Raw genomic sequence first — 17329 nt, 5'->3', positions numbered from 1 at the left:
GGGGCGGGGCGGGGCGGGGTCGCCGTCGTGCGCGCACGCGCCAATCACAGATGCCGCGAGATGGGTGCTCGCGGAGAGGCTGGGGGAAGTAGAAGGGAGGACTCGAGACCTCTTAGCCAATCACCACGCAGCGCCGCCATGACGCGCGGCTCTCCCGGGCGCCAAACTCCAGTCGGCGGGCCGGGTGGGTAAGGGCGCCGGGGTAGGGCGCGGGGCCGCGCGGGGGTGGGACTTCCGCAGGGCCCCGGAAGTGGGATCTGTGTGTTCTCATGCGAACGGGAAGGAGCGTTGGGGATCGGGAGTCTCGAGGTTGAGACATTTTCGGGCCCGAAAGGGGAAGGATCAGCTGCCGCCGCTGCCAAGCCCGCGCCCCCTCTTCTTTGCTGTCTCCGGCCCGGCCCGGCCGTGCCGCCTCTTCTTGCCGTCTCCCTCCTCGGCCGTCCCCGCGTGTTTTGCGCGGTCGCCGGGCACCGGGGCTGCGGCGACGAGCCCGCGGGCGGCCGGTCGGGCGGGGCGGGCGGCTGACAGGTGAGCGGGCCGTCCTCGGCCATCGACGGGGCGGCCTCCCTCCGCGCCCCGTGCTCGGACCCGCGCCTGCACCAGCCTGTCACTGGGCCGCCATCTTCCCGGAGGGACTGGGCCAGTGGCGGGCAGGGCTGGGCCCGGCCGAGGAGGGACGGCACAGGGCCGGGGGCCGGCGCTGGGGAGGACCGAGAGAGGTTCAGGGACCGGCAGGGCAGGCCGGACTTGGCCTGGGCGGTCCAGGTTATCCTGGACCTGGGAGGACCTGCGGGCCGGGGTCGGACCTGACTGACACGGCCCTGGCCGGAGAGGACTGGAGCCAGTGAGACGTGTGCAAAGTCGTCCCCGAGGCCGCGTCCCCTTGGCCCTTGTGGGTTTGCCCATGCAGCTGAGGAGAATGGGCTGGGGTCGCAGGCCACCAGCGCCCCGAGGTCGAGCGGGAGGGTGCTGGGGACCCGCAGTGCGGCGCCGTGGCCTCGCCCCCCTCGGTCCCGCCGGAGACCGGCCAGACAGCCGCGCTTGCTGCTTCGGGGAGAGATGGCTCATTAGGGAATCGCATTCCTTTAGAACCAGGAAGTTTTAAGATCCTGTTGCTCGAGTATGTGTTTGGAATGTTGCTACCTTTTCCCCTTCCTTTGGATAGATTTCAGTAAGGCCGACTTTGAAAGAGTTAAAAAATAAAAACCGAGTGTGAAGACTCATGGGAACAGGCCAGGAACCTCTTACCACCTGCTTCTCAGTGGTGTATAATAGAACATTAAGTTTGTTTCAGAGTTGAGGTCATTGCGTATTGCGACTTTCAGTGACTGTGATCCTGTTTCCCCCTTATTTTTCAAGTGGCCTAGAATTTGGACTAACTCGAAATGTGAGAAAATTGCCCGTAGAAAATGACCTCTCAATCTTACTTCCATTTGAGACTGGAATACTTTGTCTTAATCATAAACTGAAACTTTGAAGTTTTCCGTAACTGAATAAACAAGAGGGCTTCCTATGGCTGCAGTGGAATTAGTTTGGAGTACACAGTTAACCAAGGAGTTTTTAATAGGGTATTTAGCTACTTTCCTTTTCAAATTGAGTTGAATATTGAAAGTGCACTTGTAATTTGTTTTGAGTTGACGTTTGCAAGACCACAAGAGGAAAGAAGAGTGATGTTCACTTTTTTGTGTGGTCTGATAGTATATTCAGTGTGCGATTTCCATCCTTCCACAACCTGATTGGCTGTCCTTATGTACTGTCAGGGTTAATTTACAGAAATTGAAATGGTTGTGGCTTTTCTCCGTGCTTAATATCCCAGAAGGCAGTTTTGTAATCAAGCTGTACAAGGAATAGCTTCAGGAGGTTTGCTGGAGCTGCTAAAGTGAAATGCTTTCTGAAGGTGCACCTTTTTTTAGTTGTATATTTCTCCTTAAAACTTGCACTAATTAGAAATATATTTCATCTTGTACTTTGGACTACTAATGTGGCTCGAGTTGACTTATTTACATGAATGAAAATGACTTGGCCTCTTAGTCATTAGAAGTTATCTTCTTGGTGGTGGGGTTTCTCATCTATAAAAGCCTCATAAGACTGATGTAACACAAGCATGTGGATGTTGGCTGTTTTGGTATTTTTATTGTTACTGAATTGCCTTTTTTAATATTCTATCTTATAGCTGTCAATTTTAATTTATTGTTAGGTCCTCCCCTCCCCCCTTTGATAACATGTATCTCATAGAAGACAGGTTCTAAAGCAGAATGTAAATTTGGAGAAAGGAGCTATATTATATTTGAGTAGGATTCAGAGAGAAAATAGATGGTTATATGGGTGTACAAGTTTGTTAGCATTGATATTACTACATTCTGTAGAAGAATAGCTAAAATTAAGTAGCAGCACAATTTTATATTTAATGTTCTGGGGTCTTGCCCATTTTGTTAAAAAAAAAAAACAAAAACAAAAACCAAACCCGAGATTTACAGAATTTAACTTATTGGCTTCCCTAAATATGCACAGAATTTGACAAAGATAACATTTGAACTCTGAGGAAACAAATATTTCACTGTTTTCCTGAAGTTATCACAAAGTTATCTAAAGTTTAATTTTAAAATGTTCAGTGCAAATTTGGACATCAGGTTGTTAATGGTAATTACAATAAATAGTGCCTTCAAGTAGCTGCAACTACTCAGACTTGCAACAAGTTTACAAACTTTTTAGGCTTGCTTGATACTACCAAGAAATGGCTGACACACTGCTGTCACTGTTGTTTTTGTGTCATGGGGCATTCATACTTCATCCAAATATGAGCTAGGATTATAAACTAGGTCTTCCACTTTAGTGAGGTGTGATGGTCTTAGGGGTTGGGAAAAGTGCTGTGTAGGTTAATTGCTGGAAATCCCATTTGCTCTTACCCTAGAATGAAGGCAGAGTTTCTATGTACTTTCCTAACACATGCAGTGCTCTTGTAGATACTCTCAGGTTTAAGGGATAGTCCTTCCTTCATTTCAGATTGATAGGAGCAGAACATTGCAGCGTCCTTGTGTAATTTCCACCATTGAACCATTTCAACTTTTTTCTAGTGGAAGAAAATGCAGCTGTTGAAGCTGAGCCTGTGTTGAAAAGGATTACTGCTGCAATTTGTTTATTTTTTCATGTGAAGTAATCTATTTGGTATTTTTGTTTGTTTGTGTGTGTGTGTGTGTGTGTGTGTGTGTGTGAGTGTGTGTGAGAGAGAGAGAGAGAGAGAGAGAGAGAGAGTTAATTTTAGAGTACACAGTGGGTACACTACTTTCTGAGGGTTAAATTCATGAGACTTAAGTTTAGTTCAAATGTTTTGCTTTGATTTATTTGGCAGTACAGAGGATTGAACCCTGCTACTTGGTTATGCTAGGCAAGCACTCTACCACTGATCTGCACCCCCAGCCCATGTTTAAAAATATAATATATATTTTTTTATTTGAAGGCAAGAGTCTCACGTAAGTTGCCCACAGGCCTTGAGCTTCCTGCCCTCCTGTCTGAGTCTTAGAGTATGTGTGATTACAAGCTGTACCACCAGGCCAACTAGTTTGCTCTTAATTGTTAGACTTGTTAATGTCTTTGGAGCTGCTGTTCTCTGCAGTTACTTTAATTAGAAATGAATTTTCTTATTAGGGCATGGAATTGGAATACTAAGCCTCTAGATTCCCTTAAGAAAAGGAAGGGGCCATGTGAGCTGGCTCAGCCACTAAAGACTCTTGCTATCAAGCCTGTTGACCAGAGTTCAGATCCCCAGAACCCGTATGGTAGGAGAGAACCAACTTCTGCAAGTTGTCTTCTAAGCTACACACACACAATAAATAACTAAGTGTGAAAGCAGAAACAAAACTAGACGAGAAGGAAGATAAATTCCAACTTGGAAATGCTTCCCCTTAATGTTATTCCTTACAAGCTGCTTTATTTTTCCCATGTGTAAATGTCTTCCTTAAGAACTGGGAAAATTATTAGCTTAGCTATGCTTCCTTCCTTTCCATTCCTTGCTCCTCCCCCCCTTTCTCTGTGCCTTTATAAAGTTTGTCTTTGCACCATTTTTTGTTAAAGCTGGCAAGGCCTTGGGTTCAATCCTCAGCTCCAAAAAACAAAACAAAACAAAACAAAAAACAGACAAAATCCCCTCTATACTTCATGGACTTTAGAGTACAGACAACAGATCACAAATAAATAATGTGTATGGCATGTTATGGTGCCATAAGAATGATGAAATATACAGCAAGGAAAGGGAAAAAAAGAGAGCCTAGAGCAGACATGACATAATATATATGATAACTGTAACTATCAAGGAAGCATGTAGCTGTCACCAGCTGAATGCCAGAGTACATGACTTTAAATAGAATATTATAAGTACGGTAGAAATACTATAATTGCTTTGGGTTTTGTTAATATAATTTAATTTTAATGGAAACTATAGAAAGCAAAAGAAAAAAGGGAGAGGATGTGTTTAAAGATTGAAAGACAATAAAATTTGAGGTCTCATAGCTAAATTACTGTACTTAATCTACTTTATCCATTAAATACAGCTATGAAAAGTCAGCAAAAAACTTTGAAACTTTAGTAATGTATCCCTTTTCAGGTGTCCGCTTTTGTTAACAGACACAGGCAAATACATGATCAGCAATTTCTTTTACACAAATGGGAGATGTACCTAGCCCTACTTCCATCCCTCATCACACCAGGCCTTGAAGCGGACAAAAAGGTTTTAAGTGTAAAGAAGCCTTCCCTACAAAAAGTCCTTGAGTTAACTGTACTCAAAAGGATGAAGGTACACTCGGGTGCTGCAGCAAGAGAGAAGCACTCAGTCTAAATTCAGAAACCGAGACAATGATTCCTAAAGAGCCATCTTAGCAGTATTAAATAACTAGGCAAAACTTTAAAAATGTCTTGGGGAGGGACATCCAATTTCAAGCAAAAAAACTACCAAGAGCCAAGACAGCAACACTGTGGGGCAAGGGAAGCACAGAGGACAGGAAACCTAGAAGGTCTTGGAGCAGGAATGAAGACACAGTGAGTTCACAGTGGGCTAGTCACAGAGCTTGGGACAGTCCTGATAATTTCTAGGAAGCACCACGTAACCAGGATGTATGTGCTTGAAAAGCAGTATCTGGATGGAGATGACAAAAACAGCTTGTGCAAATACAGCAGTATTTTAATCAAGCAAATAAGAAACATCCTGATTAACAAGCTTTAAGGAAGACTTAGCATACAAACTTTAAAAGGATATTTTCAGTGATAACTAAGTCTTGAATCAGTGAATATTAAGCTCCCTCTAAAAAATGAGGCAGTATGTTTCCCCTTTGTGTTAAGTATGAAATATTTTCAATACCACAATGCCTAGGCCTCAGAAGCTGATAAGAATGGCAAGAAAAAAAAGATGAAATCAGCAGCATCACTCCAATGCAAATCCTTCATGATTAAAACAGCAAGCGCTCTACCACTGAGCTAAATCCCCAACCCCTGATTTTGTCTGTTTTATTCATTGTTATTTACCCCAGACCCCAGGAGAGTATCAAACACATAATGTGCCAAAATAAATGATTTGTGTGTGTGTGTGTGGTGCTAGGAATTGAATCTTATGAATCACAGGCAAATGCTGTAGAGTTGTTCCTCTAGCTCCCTGGGAAATTTAATACATCCCAGCCTTGTGATGGCAAATCAGCAAATAACTGGTCTTCTTTTGGCTGCATGTAGTGTTCACTAAGGCAGGTATATAGCCACTTAACACAGTATAAAAGTTGGTGTTCAGTAGGTTAGAGATGTGGATCTGGAGGGAAGTACTGAGAGAAGGCAGGAGATGAGAGTAGCCTTCTCAGCAAAGAGAATAATGTTGCAGTGACTCTGAGATGGGCAGGAACAAAGAGCTTGTGACAAATTAATGTAGAAATGTCTTAATGTGGTGAAAGAGCTGGAAGAAGTAGGTGGGAGCTGGTCTTATAGGGCCTAGGATATCTCTGTAGATTTAGGATTTTGTTGTTTATCCTGAGAAAATTAGGAAACACTTGGAGGGTTATTAACTGATGAATTACATGATCAGAATTGCCTTTTAAAAATAGTTTTGAGGCTGGTTGAGGTAGCTGAGCAGGTTAAAGATGTTTGCCACCAAGTTAACCTCCAGATCCCAGATGGTTGAAAGAGAGAACTGATTCCTAAAGGTTGTAGTCTGCCACGTCTGTGCCATACATAAATAGAGATAAAATCAACACATATAAGAAAATACTTGTTCTGCTTTATGGAAAGTAATACAGAAGAGGCAGAAATGAGCTCGCAGACAGGAATTTTACTTAGTGGCATGGCAAGGCACAATCCCTAATTTATTCTTCTCTTGGCCATAGTTGAAAAGGTCCAGTTCCTGTCTAAATGAGGGGTAGCTTACTTAAATTCCTATAGTTTTTGTTGTACAAAATCATGTATGTTTTTTTATTATTATTATTATTATTATTATTATTATTATTATTATTATTACTGTTTTTTTGAGACAGGGTTTCTCTGTGTATCTCTGGCTTGTTCTGGAATTCACTTTGTAGACCAGGCTGGCCTTGAACTCAGAGATCCACCAGCCATTGCCTCCAAATGCTGGGATTAAAGGCGTGTGCAATCAACGCCCCAAAAAAGTGTGCAGGTTTAGAAAATAGTTTAAAAACACACCTTAGCTTTGCTAGCATTTGTCAGTTGTTTAAAAGTATATTGTTAGTTCAGATTTTATCAAAGCAAACTAACATTCTTTTTTTAGTAACATCTGAAAAATGGGAACATTTTGTTTTCACATTTCAGAAAGCTTTGTATTTTTATTGTGGGTTGATCCCAGTACAGGGTGCAAACCCTTTGGCCAACTTGATGTAAAGTTACAGTTCAGTGATTGTTACTCTTTGTGAACAGTTTCAACATTCATTTTAAATAATACCTTGTACAACCTTTCTATAAGCTGGGTGTGGTGACACACACCTTTAGTCCCAGTACCTGAGCAGGTGTGGGGAGACACACACACACACACACACACACACACACACACACAGGCTTTTTGTGGAGGCAGAATGAGCAGGAGTGGGGACACACACACATACACACACACACACACACACACACAGGCTTTTTGTAGTCTGTGAAGACTTATTGATACTTTTCTGACCCTCCTTGTTGATTATGTTGTATCCTTATGTTTCATTGCTGAGATTTGTATCTCCATTAAGTACCTGCACTTGAATTGTATATCTCTGCTTTAGTCAATAACAGTAACTTGTAAAAGTATTCCCAGTTATTTGTAACCAGGGTCTGCAGAGAGGGAAAAGTTTTGTCTAGTTGGAGAAGGTGGTACTTCTTTCTTACAAGGAATCAGAAGAAAGATCTCCTTCCTGAAGAATACTTTCATGGAGTGAAAGTCCATTGCCATAACAACTTAACGTGATGTGTGATCAAAACCTTTTAAAAGTAGATTTAAAGTCCTGTGGAAAAGTTCACTTTTAAATTCAGAAAGGTAAAAGCATTTTCTTTTATGCTTTTAGGAGGTAAGAACATGTAAAAGACAATCTATAATATTTTAACTTTTTGTTAGTGTGTCACATGAATTCTGTTTATGGGGGTGCTTGGTTTTATTCTTAGCTAGAACTAACTAGCATGATCATTAAGTCCTGTTAACCTTAGTAGCTGACACCCATATCTCCCCAGTTATTGTTATCATTGCCAGAATGCAAATTAGTGGTTTTTCTTTAACAGGTCAATTGGAGTACAGACCGTGCAGATGAGTAATTGGTGAATCAGCACTATTCCCTTCTTTACACCTTTAGGGAGGGAGAGAATCATGAGGAAGAACAAAGGGTAAAATACAGGAAGCAGTGTCCCCAATGAGTGTTGTGTGTTCTGTGCTTTTTCATAGTTCTTACGCTTTTCTGTATAATGAACTTAAACCTCTTATACTGAAATTATCCTTCAGGACTGGCTAATTTAGGGTGAGTTAAACCTAAACATAAAAAAGAATTGCCAGAACCAAAAGTGCCAGAAGCCTTCAGGATATAGAATTTAAATCTCCATGACATGGGAAGTTTAAACTGTTCCTATGGAGTACCTTGCAATTCAGAATGATTGTCTTTTAGTAGGTTTCACTCAAACTCAGGGAGACTCAGCATGCTGTGTCTTTCAAGCTGGGTTATAATATATAGTATATGTTTTTCATGAAACATGTGAGGTTATAACTGAAGATAAAAAACTACAGATTTTTTTTTCCAGAGCTGAGGACTGAACCCAGGGCCTTGCACTTGCTAGGCAAGTGCTCTACCACTGAGCTAAATCCCCAACCCCCAGATATTTTTAAAGATCCATTATACACTCCAAAATTGTATCAGCTCATAGTTTTATGTGGAGGGGAGGCAAAAAATGCTGGATCATTTAACTTCCAGTTTTCAGTTTGAGTGTGTGGAGCAAGTTTATTGTAAAGAACAGTTACCAAGTGTTTAGGATTAACTGTATTTAATAAGCTTTAGTCCAGGTTCATGAAGTGTTTTGTTTTTATTAATGCCATTGTTACCTGTCTGGAATTATTAGATACTCATAGAGTGTTAGGTAAAAATTAATACCACTTTCAGATAGTACAGTCATTTTCTGAGATTTTGAGTTTTGGTCTATACTCTTTTGTCAGTTGAGATTTGATAACTAATTATCAATTACCAGGAAAACAGTATCTTTTTTTGTTTGTTTGTTTGTTTGTTTGTTTGTTTTTCGAGACAGGGTTTCTCTGTGTAGCTTTGTGCCTTTCCTGGAACTTGCTTTGTAGACCAGGCTGGCCTCGAACTCACAGGGATCCACCTGGCTCTGTCTCCCGAGTGGTGGGATGAAAGGCGTGCACCACCACCGCCTGGCGGAAAACAGTATCTTATCATAGGATTTTAGAGCTCTGAAGACTATGAAGTCCAAAGAAGTTGCTCTTGGTTAGAAATATAGCTAGCGGATTAGTGGCAGAGTCAGGACTGTAACTCACTACAATTCAGTGTCCAGATAAGAAGCTGGGACTGGCCTGCAACTCATGGTTTTCTGCCTTTTTCCCAGTGTCGACTGGGAGCCATCCTAGGCTCATTGTACTTTGTAGTGCTCAGTCAGAACACTTGCAAGCCTGTAAAACCAGCCTTGACATTGAGGAAAACATTAACTTTATATCTGTTGCAGAATTTAAAGAAACACTTTAATTTTAAAAGCAGATCCTTTTTTTAAAGATTTATTTGCATTTTTTAAAAACTGGAGTGATGGGCAGGTGCCTAGGGAGGCCAGAAGCATTGGATCTACCTGGAGTACAGGTAATTGTGAGCTCCCCATGTAGGTACTGGGACTGGAACTCAGGTTTTCTAGAAGATCAGTACATGTTCTTAATCCTAAGCACCATCTTTCCACATGCTTAGCACAAACATAGATAGGATAGGCTAGTCACTTCACATAGCCTTTTGATGTAGTCAAGGCTTACACTGAAAGATTTGTAAAAATGCTGCCCACACAACATGGCATGCTGTTTTATAGTAATATTATTTTTACTTAACAAACGGTATACCCAAACAATAAAAGTATGGCATAGTAAAGGTATAAATTAGTAAAGGTCATTTATGATCATTATTGAGTATTATGTGCACATTATTGCAAGTGTTTTTACACACCTGGCAGTGCAGTAGGTTTGTTTATATTAGCATTGCTACAATGGTGAGTAACATGTTGCAAATAGGTATTAGATATGTTGCAACAGCTACAGCAGCAGTAGGCAGTTGGAATTCTTATTTTTTATTTACTTATTGTGTGTCAGGATGGGGTGGTGGGAGGGTATGTACATGTGAGTGCAGGTGCCCACAGAAGCCAGAGAGAGGGTGTAAGATTCCTTGGAGCAGGAGTTACAGACCGTTGTGAGCCTCTTGGTATGGGTGCTGGGAATCAAACTCCAGTCCTCTTCTAGAGCATTGTCTCAGGGTTTTTATTGCTGTGAAGAGACACCATGACCAGACAACTCTTTTTATTTTTTTATTTTTTTTTGTTTGGTTTTTCGAGACAGGGTTTCCCTGTGTAGCTTTGCGCCTTTCCTGGAACTCACTTGGTAGACCAGGCTGGCCTCGAACTCACAGAGATCCGCCTGCCTCTGCCTCCTGAGTGCTGGGATTAAAGGCATGCGCCACCACCGCCTGGCGGACATCTCTTAATGACAAAACAAAAAACCCAAAACATTTAAGTCCATTATCATCATGAAAGGGAGCATGACAGCATGTGTGCAGATGTGGTGCTGGAGTAAATAGCTGAGAGAGGTCTGCAATTTACAGGCAACAGGAAGTCAACTGAGATACTGGGTGGTATCCTGAACATAGGAAACACCAAAGCCTGCCCTCACAGTGACACACTTCCTCCAACAAGGCCACACCCACTCCAACAAAGCCACACCTCCTAACAATGTCACTCCCTATGAGATTATGGGAGCCAATTACATTCAGACTCTTCCCTTAAAAAAAAAAAAAAAAGATTTATTTTTACCATTTCCTATTGTGTTTCTGTGTGTGGCATGTGTATGCAGGTGTCCACAGAAGCCAGAAGAGGGTGTCCTGTTTCCTAGGGGTGAAGTTATGGAAAGCTCAGATCTACTCATCATGGGTGTTGGAAACTGAACTCTAACCCTGCTGCTGTTCATCCTCGAGCAGCCTCACGTTCAGACTCAAAAGCATCAGGTGCTCTTCGCTCACTGATGTTTCCTCCAGTCCCTACCCTGCCCTGAGACTTTAGCTTGCATTATCTTTGACATAAATGTTATGTAGTGCATGACTGTATGCAAGGAAAACTAAGGATTTTGTCATTTTAGAATATCCAGGAACCTTGATGCAGATAGGGAAGTAGTAATAACTTGTGATTAGAATCCCCCCAATTTGTATAATATAGACAGACTGGGTTATAATTCACCTTTAAGAAAGAGTAACAGAAGAGAAATGCATATAAATTACATGGTTTTCTTACTAAAGCATTCATACAGTTGTTCATTTTAGTATCCTTGATACTAACATGGGAGCCCATGTATAGGCTCAGAGGTCTACTGTCATATCTTGCATTTGTATGTGTGACTTTTGTTGTTTTTTGCTTGTTTGGTTGATTTGGTTTTTCAAGACAGGGTTTCTCTGTGTATCTCTGGCTGTCCTGGAACTCTCTTTTTAGACCAGGCTGGCCTCAAATTCAGAGATCCACCTGCTTTGTTGTTTTCAAAGACAGAGTTCCATTCTATATCTCTTGGCTGGCCTTGAACTCACAGAGATGCCCCTGCTTCTGCCTCCCTAGTTCTGGGATTAAGGATGTGTACCACTATGCTGAGCATCCTTGACCTTTTTTTTTTTTTCCCCCTGAGACAGGGTTTCTCTGTGTAGCTTTGCCCCTTTCCTGGAACTCACTTGGTAGCCCAGGCTGGCCTCGAACTCACAGAGATCCGATTGTCTCTGCCTCCCGAGTGCTGGGATTAAAGGCGTGCACCACCACCACCTGCATCCTTGGCCTTTTTAAAAAGAGACTCAAACTAGAAGGAAAAGTCAATTTTTTTTTAAAGCTTTGCTGTGGTTTGGTTTTCTGTGTTCAAGCAAAACAACTGGTGTATATCAGGATTTCAGTTTAACAATAGTTTTCCCACAAAATTAAAGAGTAAATACTTTGTAGGAGCTCACACAACAGTGTGCTTGTTTTATAATTCAGAAGACTGAGCTATTGATAAGCACACCTGTTTTACAGTTTGGGATTCTGAGGCCAGAAAACAGTTTGCTTTGCATTATCCAGTACAGGAAGGACAGAAAGTGATCTTGTTTTCTATTTTCATGCTTTCAACCCTTTATGACAATGCTCAGCCTCTTGGCAAAGAGCCGGTGTTGTTCAGCACCTTGGATCCAGAAAACACAATAATGTGTATCTGGAGGCTTATATCAGACATGCAGGCTCTACAGTGGGGGTAGTACCCACCTCTGTACTCCTAGTACTCAGGAAGAACAGTCAGAAGGATTCCACCTTCAAGGCTAGTGTGTTCTATATAACAAGACCATTTCAAAAAGAAAAGATATTATAGGCTCTGATGAGAATGTTTAAATGTTTTTGTTGAAGCTGGAAGTATACCACTGAATAGTACTGAGCAAGTTCATTTAGCTTACTAAAAAGTAGCTAAACAGTAGTTGTGTTGATGGGCAATTTTACCAAGCTTCTTTTTAAGAAACAAACAAAACTGACTTGTGGTCCTTAAGGTTGAGTTCAGGTTCTCTCACATGGTAGGCAAGTACTATGCCACTGAGCCACACCCCATACAGCTAATTGGAATTACAAATGCTGGTGTGGATTCTCTGCTTGTTCAACTGTGAAGTATGTTATCTTCTGAAAAGGGAATATAATCCTAAATAACTGAGTTATAACCTACTTTCTGAAATAGAGAGGCTGGGGCAGTTCTTTAGAGTACCAAGCCAAAGTGAGATTTGATTCTTAGTTTATTTTGGAACTTAAATTCTTTTTAAATGTTGTATCGCTTCTGCACATGGTAGAGAATATCCATTATGTTTTAATACACTGTTATTTTGGGAAACTTTAAAGTGGCTGCAATTGTAGTGCTTAATACTTGAAGACTGTAGTTCGATAACGCGACTTAGTGAACAGTTTGGTATTTCAGAATTTTTGAATCTAGCTGTTGTCTGTCCAGGAATAGTCATGACCAGGTGTCTTACGCACATAGTGTACCAGCTACTGCATTGTTCTAAGATGTCTTCACAATGTTATTAATGAGAAAACCCAGGTGAATGAGGTTGTTGTGCCTGACAGGGATGGAGTTCAGTTCCATGTCTTGGAGCACAACTTTTAGTTGGGCTTTTTAGCCTATGTTCACTCTGATGGGATCCTGAGAATTTGGAGTAGGAATTTGGTTCAGAGATAATGATTTTCTGAAGAATATAGTGACATTGGAATGTAGAAATGAAGCTTATTTGAGAAAAGGCTAAAATGAATTTGCAGGTTTCTGGCTTAAGTATTGGACATTTATATTAAATATATTTTCCAGGGAGAGAATTCACAAAGCTTTCAGCAGATTTTCAAAACAGTATTTTTACCTGCCTCTCCCATACAAATAATTTACTTAGTATGTGTTTACCATTCAGAGACTTCTTTATGACTGGTTGTTTTAATACTAAATTAATTTTTAATGTCTCTTTAATTTTATATGTAAACTCTGAGATCTCAAGTGTATCTTTGGATGCACACTTAAGCACACACACTAAATCTAGAGATAAAAATGAAAATTTACTAAGTAATTTTACCCTAACTTGGAAATACTGTCTTTTTGTGTGTAACCCATCATTTGGAATGAAAGTTTTACTTGGAATCATCTCATTTTCTTGTGCTTTCTATTTTAATTGATAGACAATTCTTCCCACATTTATTGCCACAAAAAAAGAATCATTAGACATGCACTTAATGGGATTCTGCTTTAGTAGGTACTGTGTTAGGAGCACGGTGGTGAGCAAGGCAGCCAGGCAGGCACAGGTGTCCTTTTTCCCTGGGATAAAATTTTGGAGTTGGTGGGATGATCATAATCTGATATGCCATATTCCAGGATAGAAAGGGCTAGTAAGAAATATCACCAACACAGACTTTGTTGAAAGGAAGAAAAGTAATGCCCAAATAGCCATATTTATTTCTACTTCATCGTGAGGACAGGCTAGAGAGTTTGAACTGAACTGATGAGGCCCAGGCTTTAGGAAGGTCAGCTTGCCTGGTGAAATCCTGGAAGGTGTAAAGAAACTAAGAAGTTAGGGTAGTAATTTGTTTCAGAGATACTGGCTTTCTGAAGAATTTAATAACATGGAATGTAGCAGTGAGCCTTATTTGAGAAGAGGCTATAGCAATTTATTTGCAGGTTTTTAATTGAGAGTGGTTTGCATATTCTTGAAGTAGAGGTTATCAATTTTTATGTTTTAAAAATGCAATGGGGCTAATGACTTACTTAAACAATTGATATATGGGGTCTGTCAGACCATAAAAATTTCACTATCTCTTGATTAGATAGCTGCCTTGAAATTTAACATACAGTTGTACTTGGCCTTGTGAAAAGTGAGCACAAGGGTATAACTCAAGGAGAAGAAGCAGAGCTCCAGAGCCACATAGTTTCTGATTACATTCACCAGATTTGGCACTCTTCCTTTGAAACCCTTGGGCACCTGTGGAATGCTCTGCTCTGTGGCTGTTAGGCTTCTCTTTGGCAAATTACCAAAGCCTTATAACCTGTTCACATTGATCTTTATGTTAGTGCAATTACATCATTTAATTACTGTAAATGAATACTGTATCTTGGAAATCAAAATAGCCAAGAGAGAATTTTGAGTGTTTTCATTCACTAAGAAATGATAAATATTTGTAATGGGAGGGTCAGGGGAGATAGCTCAGAGCCCACATAAAGAAAAGTTGGGTACTGGAGAAGAGTTGGCTTAGTAGTTAAGAGCATTTGTTGTTCTTGCAGAAGACCTGGTTTCTATTCCCAGCACCCACACAAACCATAATGCTAGTTCCAGGGGATCTCCAAGCATGCACTCGGTACACATATATGCATACAGGCAAAACATTAATACAACAAGGTAAAGTAAATAAATAGAAAAAAGAAAACAAAAAGCTGGATGTATGGTGGTGTACTGGAAAGCCCACCTCTGGGGAGTCAGAGACAGAAGGATCCATAGGCTCACTGCCCAGTCAGCCTGATCTACTTGGCAGGTTCCAGTCCCTGTCTTCAGGAAAATGGCTTGTGAGAGTTTCTTAGGGTGACATGAAAGGTTGTACACACACACACACACACACACACACACACACACACACACAAGAATAATCCTTCTATAAACATTTTGTATTTATATTGTTTTTCATGTGTATTAGATGTGCTTTTAAAAAACAATGACGATACATTATAGCTTATGTGAGAAAGAACATCGAGGAACACATATAAAGTTCAAGTTAAATATGCACATTTTTGAAATTACTTACTTGCTTTTTGCAGTCCCTTCCAATTGCATGGGATCCAGAGTTTCTTATTGTGCTTAGCACACAAGAAGACCATTTCAGGGTGTTTGAGGAACAGTAGCTACAGAAGCAGAAGCACCAGGCCAGAAGGGAGAAGGCAAAGCAGCCTCGAAGTTGGGCTGTGTGTGCTGTTGATAGATCCATCCAGTAGTGCAGTGGTGGAGAGACTGTTAATGGCTGATGAGGCTGGAGACAGGAGCAGGCTGTGGAAAGCATGTCTGGAAAGCCAGTCTCTAGACAGGCTCCCAGGAAAAAGGTCATGAGGTCATCCACTCAGGGTTGATCTCTGCTGCTCCTCTCATGTCACATCTTTTCTGTCTTTTGAGTCAAGATTTGGTTAATTTATAAAAAGTGACTTATTTTTATATGTATGAGTGCTTTTTCCTGAGCATATATCTGTGCACTGAATATGTGCCTGGTGCCCTTGGAGGCTAGAATAAGGTGTCAGATCTGCTGGAACTTATGAGTTGCTCTGTGGGTACTAAAAACTAAACCCAGGTCCTCTGTACCATTGAGCCATCTGTAGCCCTCGGCTCTTTGAAACAGTTTACGGGAGGATGTTGAAGATGAGGAAAGACAGGAAATGGGATCCAGGTCATAGTTGGGGGCTAATATATAGAGCCATTGAACTTCCAGTTGGTTGTTTGGCTTTCCCCCTAAAACTCCATTCATATTCATGTTTTTCTTTCTTTTTTTAAACCATCACAGGCTATATTTAGGCACCTTGCCTTCACTTATGAGGTGTGATTTTTTTTTTTTCCGGGAGCAATAAAGGATTATAATTGCTAGGAACTAGTTCCCTTTTATTGAAGTATTAAACATAAATACCATATTTTATCTACATACTTTTATTTATTTGTACTTATTTATTTTTAGTTTTTCAAGATAGGGTTTCTGGCTGTCCTGGAACTCTGTAGAGCAGGCTGGCCTCGAACTCACAGAGATCAGCTTCTACGTGCTGGAATTTAAGGCATGTGCCACCACTGCCTGGCTGCATACTTTCATATATACACAAAAATATTAAATTTGAGAGAGAAGGCTGCATATTTATATATCAGTAAGATGTTTTCTCATTACTTATAATTCTGTTAAATGAGTTGTTTATTTATTCATTTCTTTATTCAGTTTGAGTTGCAGTCTTGAGTTGTTACCCAGGCTGGTCTCCAACAACTAGGGCTCAAAGTAATTCTCCTGCCCCAACCCCCCAAGCGGCTGGAACTGTAGGTAAACCTTCCATCACCCTCAGCTCATTCATTGGCTTTTAGCTTTTAAGGAAGGTGATATACATGACGTGAGGAAATAGTAAGGGCTGTAGTTGAGGGCTTTGAACAAGACAAGCAGCCATTTCTGTAACTGGCACCTGCTTTGTCACTGGCAAATAGCTGTTCCCTTTCTAGAGAGTCATTGCTTCCTGAGTTTCATTGCCCTTCATTACACAGTAAAGATATCCTTGCTTTGTTTGGGTTTATTGACTGATTAATACAGATTAGAAGTCATCCCCCCTCCCCCAGTGAAGTTTTGATTGAACATTCTAGGAAACTGGATCATTTTAGTTTTTGTAGAAATTAATTTTCCTTAGGAGAAAGAAGTAAAAATACTATCTGTCTCCGGTATAAAGTTGTTTTCTTGCTAATTTATTTATTTATTTTTTTGTTTTTTTTCAGCCAAGGTTTCTCTGTGTGACCTTGCCTATCCTGGAACTTGCACAGTACACCAGGCTAGCCTCGAATTCAAGAATACCACCTGCCTCTGCTGGGATTAAAGGCATGTGCCACCACTGCCCAGCTGTTTTTGTTGTTGTTGTTTTGTTTTTTATTTTTTCTTAAACTAATTATTTAATTCTTATACAAAGAGTGCAGACAAACATTTTAAGAAATTATATCCCCCCCCAGAAGAGTCAGACATCTCTATATAAGAGCAGTCTGACTGACATTGGCACTCCACGTTTCCAGGACTGATTGGCCAATCTACCTAGCTAGGTGGATATCCCTTACTGCTGTGTGTGCGCCCCTCTAAAAGCTGTATGCTCAGCTGGAGAAGTTGACTTTTGCTATAGAGGACTGATCTTTGGTGGAGGGTCTATGAATACCTATATTCTCTTGCTAGAACCTCTAAACCAGCTTTGAGTAGTCAGAACCTCAGCTTTTAGGTGTGGTTTCAGCTCTGTTCCTAGGAATAGGTAGTGCCCCTGTTGGAGTAGAACTGTTTTCCAGCTCTAGCATCACCCTCCTTTAAATACTCACTTTTAAATTTGCCTAAAACCTCTGTCTACCCAGTTTTG

The 17329-nt window shown here is 40.9% G+C and overlaps 1 protein-coding gene across 1 annotated transcript in view; it reads left to right on the top strand.

Annotated features, from left to right (window-relative positions):
• The first annotated feature begins 250 nt into the window (after positions 1-250).
• Larp4b (La ribonucleoprotein 4B) overlaps positions 251-17329 on the top strand; it is a 79929-nt gene continuing 62850 nt past the window's right edge. The window contains exon 1 of the mRNA XM_036189243.1: positions 251-528. The gene's annotated coding sequence lies outside the window, so the exon portion shown is untranslated. The remainder of the gene's footprint in view (positions 529-17329) is intronic.

This window comes from Onychomys torridus, chromosome 5 (genome assembly GCF_903995425.1).
Source record: "Onychomys torridus chromosome 5, mOncTor1.1, whole genome shotgun sequence".
Lineage (NCBI taxonomy): Eukaryota > Metazoa > Chordata > Mammalia > Rodentia > Cricetidae > Onychomys > Onychomys torridus.
Note: the sequence above shows the minus strand (reverse complement) of the source record. Positions and strands in the feature narration are given on the sequence as shown.